Here is a 14980-nt window from a genome sequence, read left to right on the forward strand (position 1 = left end):
TTGGTAAAAATCAAAAACTGTAAGTATTAAGGCTCTATATTAACTTGCTGTCATCTTAATGTTTCCTCTATATTTAAGAATTAATGAAAGACATATAGATCAATTAGTGAAAACAAGGTAAGACAAAAAAGTTTTCCCCATTTAGGGCTTTCACTTCTGTAACTTCCTGTTATCAGCTTTTTAAAATCATCATAATCCAAATCAATTCACTCATATTTTCTTTTTTTTCTTTTCCTTTTTCTCAATTATTTTCAGGAACATAACCCATTTTTATTAAAGAAATACACATACAAGTAAAAAGATCTTTTCACTTAGCCACGTTCATAACTAACCAGTTCACACCTAGTGTTATCTTTCCAGATTTATTTCTGTGCACTTACACATGTACGAAATATTTTTACAAAATTATGATCATACTATGAATACCATCTGTAATGGTATCTTGGTGTCAATTTAGAACTTTATCTTATTTGGTGTCATTATAGGTCTGTATCATTAAAACTGCATATCCTTTCACTGTACAGATACACCAAAATTTATGTAAATTCCTATCACTGGACATGTTTGCTTCCCTAATATTTGGGCATCATAAACAATGTCTAAAACAACTCTGTAGCTCTATCTCTGGTAATATTATTTCCTTAGGATTAAGTCCTAAAAATTGGAATTGCAAGGTCTAAGAGATTATGAGCATTTTTAAGGTTTTACAACGTTGCCTTTAAGGTGCATCTATTATAGCTCGTTTCCAAACAAATTCCTCTGTCTAGCCTGTGCCCAGTCTACAGCTGTGAGCACCGGTGAAGGCCAGGATACCCCAATCAAGACTCCCGCCCAGTCTGTCATCCTTTGGCAGCTGAGCAGCTGAGGCATGAACTAGAGAGAATTCAAATATTGTCTTGGCAACACAGGGGCAATCTGAAATATCGTTTTCCCAAGGGATATTTTCACCAGAGATCCAGATGGGGACAATCCCTCTGCCATATCTGAGAATCTGTTCCCCAGGGTTACTGTAGTTTTAAACTTCTGGAAAATTTTATCTTCCCTGGATTCATATTTTGTCATGGTATCCAGTTATTCCTCAAGTACTTCACTTAAAACCTTTGTGTTTAATAACCTCTGATTCATCTTTTTCCATAATCTCTGATTCATCTTTTTCTGCAACTTTAGGTGTAGTCTCGTCTTCTGTTTCTATTAGTATTTCAAATTCTGGAAAAAGGAAATCGTGGTCTGGAACTGTATTGTCCAAATTATCTGATTGTGTAGAAGCCTGTTTATGTCCCAATCTCCAGTCTAGAGTCTGATGCTCCCTACTGCAGTAATGTCCCTTGTGACATCTAGAGCCTGCTTGGGGGACAAAACAGCCCCAAACCCTACAGAGATGAGCACCAGACTTGAGCTGGAGGAACACGGATTCTCCCGCCTCTATGGGTAGGATCCTCAGATGGTGGTTAAAACAAGTAGAAGTCATTTTTCCCGGGTAGCTGACTTCTAAAAATACACAGGCTGCCCCGCAGCAGAAGAGGAGCAGGTGGCAATAGAAAGCATCCACTTGGAGGACAGGGGCGCGGGCAGCTGCAGCTGGAAGGTGGATGGGCTCCGCACAGCACTCAGGCCAGCTCCAGGGCCCAGGCTGTCCAGCTGCACCTCACATCTCCTCTCCCCGCCTCTCCTCTCCCTGCCTCGCCCTGCCTCACCCCTCCCGTCCCATCCCTTCCCTCTCCCTTTCTTTTTCTTTTTCTTTTTTTGCGTTCTTGACTATTGTTTTTTATTTTTTTGTTTTCTTTTTTTAATTAAAATTTATTGGGGTGACAATGGTTAGTAAAATTACAAAGGTTTTAAGTGTACAATACTGTAATACATGTGTATATCACATTGTGTGTTCACCACCCAGAGTTAGTTCTCCTTCCATCACCATATATTTGACCCCGTTTACCATCATCGACCAGCCCCCTCCCCCCTTACCCTCTGGTAACCACTAAACTATTGTCTGTGTCTATGATTTTTTGTGTCTTTGTCTTGTTCTTTTGCTGCTTTTAGCAAAGGAACATATCCCACATATCACTGAAATCATATGTTTCTCGACTTTTTCTGTCTGACTTATTTCACACATTTTCTTTTCTAAAATAGTGTTGAATGGCTCCCATTTCAATATCAATTAACCTTCTTAATCATGTGCTAAGAACGATCCAGAATGTTACCAAGTATGCATAATATTATATTCTAGATATTGGTTGTGTGTGTATAAACTCAGTGAGGTATCCACTGATTCTTCTTCATAAATATTTCAATTAAATATTAAAATTGTGCTGTCTCACTGTTTACCTGACATAAACAAAATAAATCGGAAAAAAAAAACACAAAAAACAGGCATATGTTTTCCTAAGCTAGTATTTTAAACATCAGCATTTATGGCATGTTGACTACTTTTCTGTTTTACTTTTTGAGATTAAAACAAAATCAAATTGGGCTATATTTCATATTTGTTGGGTTCTTGTATTTTAAAGTTCATAATATAACAAGGGCTATAAATCTTTCAAAATGAATGCACTACTTAATTGTTAAAAATTCACAATCATGCTGTTAAACTCAACTTCTAGAACTTTTGATTCATTCTATAATCTTGAAAAAACTGTGGTAATTCAGTTTTTCATTTTCTTTGTTATTCTGATAAATTATTTTCATTCGCTCTAGCTGAACCCTACACAACACCTAATTTATCAGCTTTGCTAGACCACAAAACTTCACTAGTTGGTAGTCAGAAGTGGTGCTATTTTAACTCTAGTAACATTTCTTATCACATATTTGTGTTTAAATTTGTCATACATGACAGAAAACAAATAAGAATGCAAAAAGATGTCTAAAGGAAAAAAGGTTCAAATGTTTTTTCATACATAATGTCAAAAACTATTTTAAGAATAAAATCTTTGCTAGACCCAAAAAGGTCATTTTCTATCCTACAAAAATAACAAGTGAGGCGTGCATTTTTAAATAATAGTATAATAATGTACTGTAATGTTTAATGAACATAGGGTAATAAAAAGGAACTTCAAATAAATAATAAAAGTATTTTTATGAGACTAGGGCTATAACTTATAATGATGGACCTTTTGTTTTTACAAAATCTTAACATTTTATCTTTTTATAAAGCACAAATACAATTCTTTCCATTATTCATGTTTTAAACCATTTCAAAAAATACTTTATTCAGTACACCGCTTAACAACCGAGATACGTTCTAAGATGCATCGTTAGGCCATTTGTCCTTATGTGAACATCACCGAGTGCACTTACACAAACCTAGATTGCATAGTCGACTATAATCCTAGAACGTGTACATACAAATCTAATATGGTCTAGCCTATTGCTCCTGAGCTACAAGCCTGTACAACATACTACTATTGTACAAAACACCACCAAATTAAGTCAAGCACAAAAGAAAGTAATGCAATCAAGAGACAATACACATGAGATATGTAAGGCTGCTGCCAGTATAACATAGCATACTATTTTACAGCAAACTTCTTTATAAGTAGAAAGAATACATTCTAAATTAGTGGCTAAATAGTATAGTAAATAAATAAACCAGAAACATAGTTATTTATTATCATTATCAAATATTACATACTATATGTACTATACTTCTATACAATTACGATTGCATGCGCTATATTTTTATAAGACTGGCAGTGTAGTAGATTTGTTTATACCAGCATCACCACAAGCACGTGAGTAATGCACAGTGCTCTGACACTATGATGGCACTAGGCAATAGGAATTTTTCAGCTCCATTATAATTTTATGGGACCATGGTGGTATATGCAGTCCATCACTGATGGAAATGTCATTATGCAGCACATGACTGTAATACTCCTTTAAAATGTATCAAAGGGGATGAAATTTCCCATGAACAACATATTTGCATCACTTCTCCCATGTTCTTATACACAATTGTATTTTTGTTTTTACTTTGGATATTATGAAGCATACAGAGAAATTTCTGATCTAACAATATCAAATTTATAGAACCCTGGAGCATGAGTTTTTGTTGGTATTGTCTTCTTTTGGCATAAACTTTTCCTTTCTTAATATTCCTTTTGACTGATTTCCTCAACTGTTGATTCTACACTAATATATCACTTATACTTTTGTAAGTCACCTCCATTACAATCCTGCTGGGAATGAGAAGCAATATAGGTTTTAGAAGTAAATCCTTATTCCCAATTTACACATGAGAAAATGGATTGTCAAAGAAATTGAGTCAATTATAATAGATTTTTGTCTCAGGTAATATGGCAGACTAAATGGAGAAAATTTTATAACAGTACATTTAAAATTATAAATGAACAACATCAACAGAAACCGTTCAAAATTTATAAGTGAAGTGTCAAGGAAATTGAGAGAAATCTTTGAATGCTAAAGTCAAAGAGGCAAAGTTAATCTAGAAACCTACATAGGTGAATTCTGATGCCAGCCAAGAACTTTCACCCTTTCACTTAAAGAAAGTACTTTAATGGCTTGTCTTTGGCTTATTCCAATTGCCAGCATCACTAGCACTTTTACACTTTGAGTTTATTAAGTAAAATAAGGGTCACTAGAATATAAGCACTGTGATATTGTGACAGTTGATCTACTAGTCAAGGCAGCTCCTACGTGACTAACAAGTGGGGAGGGTCTGCAGTGTGGAGATGCTGGACAAAGGGATGATTCACATCCCAGGTAGGATGGAGCGGGACAGTGCGCAACTTCATCAGGCTACTCAGAAACGGCCAGTAATTTAAAATTTATACATTGTTTATTTCTGGAATTTTCCATTTAATATCTTTGGACCATGGTTGACCACGGATAACTGAAACCACAAAAAGTAAAAAGCAAGTGAGGGCAGACTAGTGTATAACAATTTACAGAAAAACAAAATAATAAAATTTATATGCTAAATATTATTATATATTCACACTATATAGTTTTCCATTTGTGTGTATTTTAAATGAATAGAAATTCATTAAAAAATAAATTATTTGTTTTCAGCTTAAGCATTATTTCCTTTCTCAATAGTTATTTGGGAGCCCTTGAGTTTACTTAGTCAATAATTTCATCACCTATCCCCTAACATTTTTATGCTCCCTCTGGGTTGGCCAGGTAGAATATATTTGTGTTATAAAACACATCAGGATATAAAAAACCACATTAAATCTCACATACTGCGAAAATGAAACAGTACAAATAACATGTTAAAGTGAGATATAGGAGACTATCCCAAGGTTTATCTTTTTAATGTTAATATATGCTGCATATATTTCTCTATGTCTCCCACATCTTTCAATAAAAATATTTATGCCAGTCACACACAAGACCAAACTGCAATTCATGTTGATGATTTGTGTGATGAAATTTCACTCAAGTTCAAAAGTGAAATGTATAGTTACTCTACCATATTAAGAACTCACATCATCATTTTCCCAAGGCAATATGATATAAAAATCTTAAAAATAAATCTCAGGAGATTTCTTAGCTGGTACAATTTCAACATTAACAAATTCAGAATGAACTTATCTGTCACTAAAGGATTTTAAATTTAACTAACACTAGTGAATATAGTAGTTTTCAAATACTGAGGTATTTATTATTTGAAGTAACAAACAGAACACTTTATTACAAATCATGTATATTAATGTCTTGTATATAATTCTGGTTAGTATTAAATAACTCAGACACGGAATTACTAAATTATATGAAATGTTTGGATCCATCTCTGCGTTGAGGATACAGAATTATCATGCTTTGTTGTACTTTGTATAATTAGTGGATCTAATAATCCCACTTCAGATTAAGATTACGCTGAGAGTAAAATTATACTTTTGTTATTTATGAAAGTACAAATAAGGTGGACATAAAATATATAAATACATTATATTACATAGACACATCAATAAACACACATATATAAGACTTCAAGTCTTCTAATACTTTTACCTATTTAAAAAATATTTATTATATACCACATTTGAAAAGAGTTTGGAAGTTAATTAAAAACTAAACATGAACCTGTGGTATGATCCATCCATTACACTCCTAAGTATCTGCCCAAAAGGAATAAAAACATATGCATATACAAAGACACAAAATGTTCAAATGTTCATAGCAACTTAATTTTAGTAGCTCCAAACTGGAAAGAATGTAAATATCCCTCAATGAGAGAAAGAAAAGCAAATTGTGGTACATCCATAAACTGGACTACAAATGAGCAATAAAAAGGAACAAACTCGTCATACACACAATGCAGATGAATCTTATAATAATTAGAAAGCCAGACAGAAAAGAGTGTTTAATTGTATAATCCTTTTATACAAAACTATAGAAAATGCTAACTAATCTATGCTGACAAAAAAGAAATCAGTAATTGCCTGAGATAGGGGAAGGGAAATAAGAAGCAGCGATTACAAAGTAATTACAAAAGAGAAAACTTTTGGGGGCGATGGAAATGTTTGCTATCTGATGTGGTAATAGTCCCACAGGTATACATACGAGATGTGATCAAAACATACAGTGAATGTTTAAATAAAAAGATAAATTATTACAATAAAAGACACATTGCCATTAATCCCCCTCAAAATACATCCCCTTGCTTCGAACACACTTGTCCCATCGTTCTTGCCACTTTTTGAAGCAGTTCTGGAAGTTCTGTTTCGTGAGTGTCTTTAGTTGTGCTGTCATGGCTGCCTCGATGTCCTGAATCATTCTGACTTTGGGGAAGAGCCAGAAGTCACACGGTGCCAGATCCGGTGGATAAGGTGGATGAAGACACACTGTAATGTTTTTATTTGACAGAAATTGCCATATACCAGAAGCTCTGTGTGACACAGAGCCTTTCTGTTATGATCACAAAATATGGTGAATGCTGCTGCCGAGTGCCATCCAATGGAAAGGCAGGGATTTTCAATATGGGAAGAGGCCTATGGAACCTTAGTAACAGCCGGTGACAAAGTTTAACTTGTTCGGTGCAGTCAGTCAGGTGTGAGCTATGGTTGAGAGAAGGTGTGTTTTAAAATGTGCCATAAATCATCCTCTATCATGACAACGCACTGTGTCACACATGTCAAAATGACCATGAAAGGTAAATGTTTTGAATCGATTCAGGACATTGAGGCACCCACGACAGTGCAACTAAAGACACTCACAAAAGAGGACTTCCAGACTGCATCAGAAAGTGGCAAGAACGATGAGATAAGTGTTCAAAGAGAGGGGGAATATTTTTAGGGAGATTAATGACAATGTGTCTTTTACTGTAACTTTTTTTTAATTTAAATACTCACTGTACTGTTTGATCACACCTCCTACAATATGTCATATGTTAAACCTTACCAACTCATACACTCTAAATATGTGCAGTTTATTAAATGTCAAGTAACCTCAACAAAGCTGTAAAAACTGAAAAAGTAAGTATTAAAGCAATGTTAGATAGTTCACAAAATAACCAGGAAAGTGAAAAAGTGGGCTTTAGGGCCAGTAAAAACACTGTTTATTCTGGTGGAAAAAGTTAAGAAAAGTTGATATTGCCACTGAACACAGCAGCTGTAGCTTCCCTCCTTATCATCACTGGCCTTGGCTCTGGGGGCTACACAGGAATTAGAACTTGCTTCAAGTGCCACTGCCTCCAAGAGAGGCAAGGAAACCACCGCTTTGATACACTAAGTCCCATTCACAGGCTGGGGCCAGTGCCTATCATGCCTGTGCTCCCACTGGGAAGGGCTCATTTTCAACACCTACCATGGTAGCAGCATGCCCCTTCCACCAAGAATTTTTTTGAGGAAAGTACTAAAAGTTGTCTAAATTAAACTGAGTAATAGAGTCAAGAAGCCACATACAAATGTCACATTTACTTGAAGTTTGTAAAATTAATTTTACTATGACCATTTTCAAAACTATACAAAAATGGGTTTTATTAAGAACATTTTCAAAGATATACAAGGATATCCATCACCTATATTCAACCAAAGTCAAGATTTTCCCATACTTACTTCCTCAAACCCTAATTTATTTTCTTTTATTTTGTTGTTATGATCCCTTGTCTTTTAAAACAAATCCCAGACCACAGGTTATTGAACTCCTATATACTTAGTATGTATCTCAAAAAAATGGACATAACCACATGCTACAGTTTCACCTAACAAAATTAATAAGAATTCATTGGTGTCATATAATACCCAGTCCATAAATGAACTTCCTTGATGGTCTCAAAATTTTGTTTACATTGGATTGTTTGTGTCAGTACTCACAGAAAAGTCACGTAGTTGTTCTGTATTTTAAATCTCTTTAATACAGAGCATGTATTATTTTTTTGCATGTCACTACCCTATTGATAAAACTGAGTCAGTTATCTTGCAGAATGTCCCACAGTTTAGATCCAGCGATGTCATTTAATTTGTTCCTTTACCCCTTGTGTTTTCCCTTAATGGGACATTAGTTCTAAAGTTTTGATTAGGTTCACTTTTTCTATCTTTGAGGGACACCTTATTTCCCTTAAATAGTCACCAATGTTCTCGTTTACTCTGTCTCTCAATTAAAGTATAGTTGACACATAATATATTAGTTTCAGGCATACACTTAGTGATTTTACATTTATATACCTTATGAAGTGATGACCATGATAAGTATAGTAACCATCTGTCACCAGGTTCACTTTTTTTTTAAGGTACTTTTGGAAATTGTATTTTATATTGCTTCACATCAGTGGGCACATGGTATCTGAATGCCTCCTCCTTGTGATACAGATTGATCACTGGGTACAGGAGGTAACAGCTGATCCTTTTCTTGCACATTTTTTCCATGAACCTTCTAATGGTTTCAATCGTTGATAATAATTTTATGAATCAATTATATTGGGTTTGTAAAATGGTGATATTCCAAATTCCATCGTTCTTTCTATATTTATTATCTAGAATTAATCAACAAAGAACTTTCTTTCATCAATTCTTTTATTACCATGAATTATAATTCACAAAAGAAAGGTAAGATAGATGCCTAATTCTTTCCCTTTATTTGCCATTTTTCAAACTAAGAGACATTTTTATTTCTTACTAAATGATAACCTATAAATATAAAAACTCAGTTTTATAATATTAGTAAACTTAGTATTTCCTTATAATTATTTAAAAGTAATAAATATAAAATCATTATGTATGTTACAAAATTAAATAGACTGATAATGTTTTTCAATCTTCTTGCTTTTGTCTTAAATGGTCATAGAACTCAAAATGTGACAACTATTCCAACCCTGATTTGCAGTTAAAAGTCAGAAATTAAAACACTATGTAAAAAAGTACATATATATTACCTCTTTTTGCTGATAGTGCTATTGGCAAAGTTGTAGTTAATAACTACATTCTTGAAATATGAGTTAATATATTCAAACAGAAGAATATCTGAGAGAAAAAGAACATCTTGAGATGTTTGATTAAAAAAAATGATTTTACCAGGAACTTGTGACTTCTCTAATAACCGATGAAAAACCATTTGAGTCAGAATAACTGCAGCTGCTGAGCATAAGTAACCACAGCTGCTGAGTTCATAAAAGCCATTCAATGCAATGTTACTAAAATTATTACATCAGAAATTAACCCTCAAATCTTTGGCAATAGAATAATCATTGTTACATTTTAAGAATAAATATAACATATTTTAAGAATTTTGCTATGAAATTGCTATTGAGTCCATGGAAAAATAATAAAGTTGTGGAACGTCAAAGTATGTTTAGAAAAAAAAAAAAATGAGTATGTAGCTAGTGATTAAAAAATATGTAGCTCTTATAGAAAAATAAATGTTACTTTTATAAAACTTCTTTTCATAGAATTAAAGCTAATAAGGAATTTGATCAGTAATAGTTGCCTCCCCAAACCTGCTACAATTTTTCAGCAACAGCGTTAGCCTACTGCAATTCTTTTCTAACTTATCTCTCTGCTTCAAATCCCACCTCCTATTGTCAATTCTCCACAAGCCCGTCACATGCCACCAGAGTGATCTAGCTACTACCATGGCTCACACACGGGGCTCGATGTTATTGAGTCCCCTTTACCGCTGCTACCTCCTAAACTCATGTCCCACAGCACTCCTACCCTATTGTGCTTCAGCCACATGTTTCATCGCTGTCCCTCCAATTAAAAAAGTAGGAATGGCCCATAAATATATTGAACAATGTTCACTCTTACTGGTAGTTAAAAATTCAAATTAAGAACACAGTGAGATACTATTTTAACCCACTAGATGGGCAAATATGAAGACATCCAAAAATACCAAGCACTGGTGGGAATAAAAGGATGTCGATATTACACATTTCTGGTGAGAGAATAAATTAACACAACCACTTACAAACAATCTGACACAATTCTATTCCTAAGCATAGACCTTAGAAAAACTCTTGTAAAAACATATCAGGAGACATGCACACGAATGTTCACTGTTTCTAATAACCCCTCCCAAAATGAACAAATTGTGTTATATTTACATAATGAAATATTATGCAGGAATAATAATGAATGAAACTGTAGCTAAACAAGTAGCATAAACAAATCTTAGAAAAATAATATGGAATGAAATAAACAAGTTCTAGAACACCACAAGCAATATACTGTCTTATAGAATTCAAAAATAAGCAAAATGAAACAATACATTTTTAGGCACGTGTGTGTGTATGCACACACATGTGAATGCATGCATGTAATACAACCATTAAAAAAGTACAAAATTATTTTTTAAAAAGTTATAAAAGTCAGAATGGTAGCTCCTTCAACAAAAAGGCAAAAGGATGGGATAGAAGAGAATCATATCAGTTGTTGGTAATATCCTAGGTCTTGGGTTGTTATTGGTTCACGGGCTTCATTATATCAACACACTCTTAATGTTTTATTTATATATTAATGCTACATATATAGTCTTTTATATGTATCAAAGACTGTATTTTGAAAAGAGTGAAAATTTCAAAATTAAAGAAACATATACAGGTCCTACAAGAACCGTAAGTCATACGTACATAAATCTCATGTAAAAACACAAATCAGGTTAAGGGGAGTAAGCAATACTAACTGTTTAGGGAAGTTGCTATCTTATATAAATGGTTAAGGAAAGGACTATTTAATAAAGTACCTTTTAGAGACCGGAAGGGAATGAAAGAGTAGCCATCGAGATACCTAGAGGATAAAAGCTCAGGGCAAAGGAAACAGTAGATACACAGGCTCTTAGAGAAGCTCAAGGCAAGTGTGGCCAGTGGGGCTGCCCAAAAGTGAGCAAGGAAAAGAAGTAATAGTTCTGAATAGAGGTGTTCATAAACGTCTGTAATGCATGTTTTTTTAGTTAGGTGTAAAGTGACTGGAGGAAATAGACTATTGCTATTACTATCTATAGAATATGAAAATGTCCACCCTTCAGTTAGAAGACTTGTTTCCTGGATAGAGTTGAGTTGGACTAAGAACAAGGAAGTCTGCCCCAGAGGCCATGTCTTATTTGCTTGTATCTAAAACCTCTATAGAAAGATTTAAATGCTTCTGTAAAAATGGACTCAAATGACCTCTAAGATTTTTTCCAAAGACTGCAAGGTTCAGAAAAAAAGTCTAGATGCATACAAGTAAGAAGTATTAGCACCTGGGAGAATTGGATGGCCACGTGCAAAAGAATGAAACTGGACTGCTATCTGTCACCATGTACCAAAGTTAATTCAAAATGGATCAAAGACTTAAGCATAAGACCTGAAACAATAAACTGCATAGAAGAAAACATAGGTACTAAACTTATGGACCTTGGGTTCAAAGAGCATTTTATGAATTTGACACCAAAGGCAATGGAAGTAAAAGCTAAAATAAACGAATGGGACTATATGAAACTTAAAAGCTTCTGCACAGCAAAAGAAACCATCGACAAAATAAAGAGGCCACCAACTGAATGGGAGAAGATTTTTGCAAACAGTGCCTCCGATAAGGGGCTAGTATCCAGAATATACAAGGAACTCATGGAACTCAACAACAAAAAAACAAACAACCCAATTGAAAAATAGGCAGAGGACCTGAAGAGACATTTCTCCAAAGAGGACATACAAATGGCAAACAGACATATGAAAAAATGCTCACCATCACTAATCGTCAGAGAAATGCAAATAAAAACCACAATGAGATATCACCTCACCCCAGTCAGAATGGCTATCATCAACAAGACAAATAGTAACAAGTGTTGGAGAGGCTGTGGAGAAAAAGGAACCCTCATACACTGTTGGTGGGAATGCAGACTAGTGCAGCTGTTATGGAAGGCAGTGTGGAGGTTCCTCAAAAAATTACAAATAGAATTGCCATATGACCCAGCAATCCCTCTCCTGGGTATCTACCTAAAAAATCTGAAAACATTTATACATAAAGACACATGTGCTCCAATGTTCACTGCAGCTTTGTTTATGGTGGCCAAGACATGGAAACAGCCAAAATGTCCTTCGATAGATAAATGGATAAAGAAGTTGTGGTATATATACACAATGGAATACTATTCGGCAGTAAGAAAAGATGATATAGGAACATTTGTGACAACATGGATGGATCTTGAGAGTGTAATGCTGAGCGAAATAAGTCAGACAGAAAAAGCAGAGAACCATGTGATTTCACTGATACGTGGTATATAAACCAAAAACAACAAAAGAACAAAACAAAAAAATGAGAAACAGAAACTCATAGACACAGACAATAGTTTAGTGGTTACCAGAGGGTAAGGAGGGTGGGGGGTGGGAGATGAGGGTAAGGGGGATCAAATATATGGTGATGGAAGGAGAACTGACTGTGGGTGGTGAACACACAATGGGATTTATAGATGATGTAATACAGAATTGTACACCTGAAATCTATGTAATTTTACTAACAATTGTCACCCCAATAAATTAAATTAAAAAATAAATTAATTAAAAAAAAAAAGAAGAAGTATTAGCACCAAAATTTCATAGCAATTATCTCAGATTGCTCTAAAGACTACTGATTTTTAAAGAAAGTAAGGAAGTGGTTTTGTTAGGACTGTTTTAAGAATTGAACTTTACCAAACCTCTGAGATTACTAAAAATTATAGCTCGAAATTTTTGAAGAGTAAAATCTTAAATATGATATTCAATGACATGATATTTTTCCTTATGGCCATGGAACCAAATCACAAACTCAGTACAAAGAAAACACTTTTGTTACTTGTTTTCTTTTGTTTGGTTTTAAATGGAAGAGTAAAACATGCAGTTACCAAATTCAGGAAATCCCTCAGTTTAAAACTACTCATTTGAGAAAAAAAAATTCTTAAAGAACTGAATTCTTGGAGACAACTTTCTATGGGGGGGAATTTAATAATTCAAGAAACCAGAGTTATAATGCTGGGCCTACTGCTCCCCAGCATACAATAGGAACTCACTTGCTCTCTAAAATTTTGAATAGATTATTTCTAAAATCTGTTCCAGCAGTATAATACCTTAGCAGCTAATAGGTTTTAAAACAAACAAACAAAAATTTTTTTTTAGTTTTGTCTATAGTCAAGCTAGAATGTGACTTTGTTTTGACCAGGTTGTGAAAAAAGATTCTGATATGCAGATTTCATGTCATTTAGGAATTCAAAATAAGGAATTATCTGTAGTTTTTCATAATTCTAGTATAGATGTTTTCAAAATTGAACAGCCTAAGAATCACCCAAAAATACAGATTCCAAGCCCCACTTTTAAATAGTCTAATTTTATAGATCTTGGGTGGAATTTGGGAAGCTACCTTTTAAACAAACTTCCCAGATAATTCTCACGTGAGTGGCCAACACCAGCTCCCTGAGAGGTATTTTCTAGGGTTTAACTTAGCTACAAAGACAATTATGTCAGGTTGATGATCACTTTAAATAATCTACATCTGTGATTGTGGTTTAACTGTTAAATTTAAAAAGGGAAAGATAAGCAAGAAGAAGCTGTAAAGATGTGAGACTGTTGCTTTTACAATGACAAATCTGGGAAAGAGAAATAGAAAGCAATAGAATTATTTGGATAGTTTAGGGCTTAGAGACTACTGCCAAGATTTTGAATGAAGTGATTCCATAAAGAAATATAGTATACAGATGGCAGCTGAGTGTTACTGATGCAGATAAGCACATATGGTTATTTGAGCACAGCAGCTTTCAAAATAATAAAGTAAATAACCTTTGCCTCTTTGACTGTTTTATGAGTACTCTGACTTTAAGGTTTCACAAATATGGTTAAAGCTTCGAGTTTCTTGTTGGTTTTACATACCTAATACGCAAATTCTGGTCGGAATTTTAAATCCCTAATCTTTAAAAATATTATGAGATCTCTTCACCCCTTATATTCACTTGATTTACAACTATAATTTATTTTTTTATGACATTAGTTTGTCTATTCCAGCATAGCAACTCCCTGATCTCCATCAGCATCCATGCAAGTTTAGCTGTTGCATTTAGAATAATGTAGCTAGGCAGTAGCTATGATGGCTGCACTTCTATACAGCCTCACGATCTAAGAGGTTAAAATACCATTATGAGTTTAAGATATCCAGGTACTACAGCATTCAGATCAAAGTAGATACAAATTCTACTTTGTCTTCGATGAATATTTAACATACAATCATTATGGCACTTTTGAAAAATTCTGAAGTGGTACGTTTTGTGAAATACCAACCTTAATTATTTTGCACAAAATTTTACTTGCCCATAAAGACTCTTTTAGTCAAGCTATAAGGCAATTTCAATGCTCTGAAGGATCCACTGTAAACATGGGTTAAGATACTTCATAGGCTGTTCATTTAATTGGAAAATATTTATTTTTAATGTCATGATCATTTAGATTTTCTTAATTTTTTGAATTTCATTAACTTATTTACTTATCTGCCAGGCTTCCCTATGTGTTAAATACATTAAAATACATATTTGTAATTAAGATTTAACCTTAGTTCCTAGGTCAACAGGTAATAAAAATGCAAAAAAAAAA

At 33.9% G+C, this 14980-nt stretch overlaps 1 protein-coding gene and 1 pseudogene across 4 annotated transcripts in view; both read right to left on the bottom strand.

Moving 5' to 3' along the window:
• Positions 1-14980, bottom strand: part of DYNC2H1 (dynein cytoplasmic 2 heavy chain 1) — a 293546-nt gene that overhangs the window by 81649 nt on the left and 196917 nt on the right. The window lies entirely within an intron of this gene.
• LOC109437747 (programmed cell death protein 2) lies at positions 719-4748 on the bottom strand (annotated as a pseudogene).

The sequence above is a fragment of the Rhinolophus sinicus genome, linkage group LG06, assembly GCF_036562045.2.
Source record: "Rhinolophus sinicus isolate RSC01 linkage group LG06, ASM3656204v1, whole genome shotgun sequence".
In the NCBI taxonomy this organism is placed as follows: Eukaryota; Metazoa; Chordata; class Mammalia; order Chiroptera; family Rhinolophidae; genus Rhinolophus; species Rhinolophus sinicus.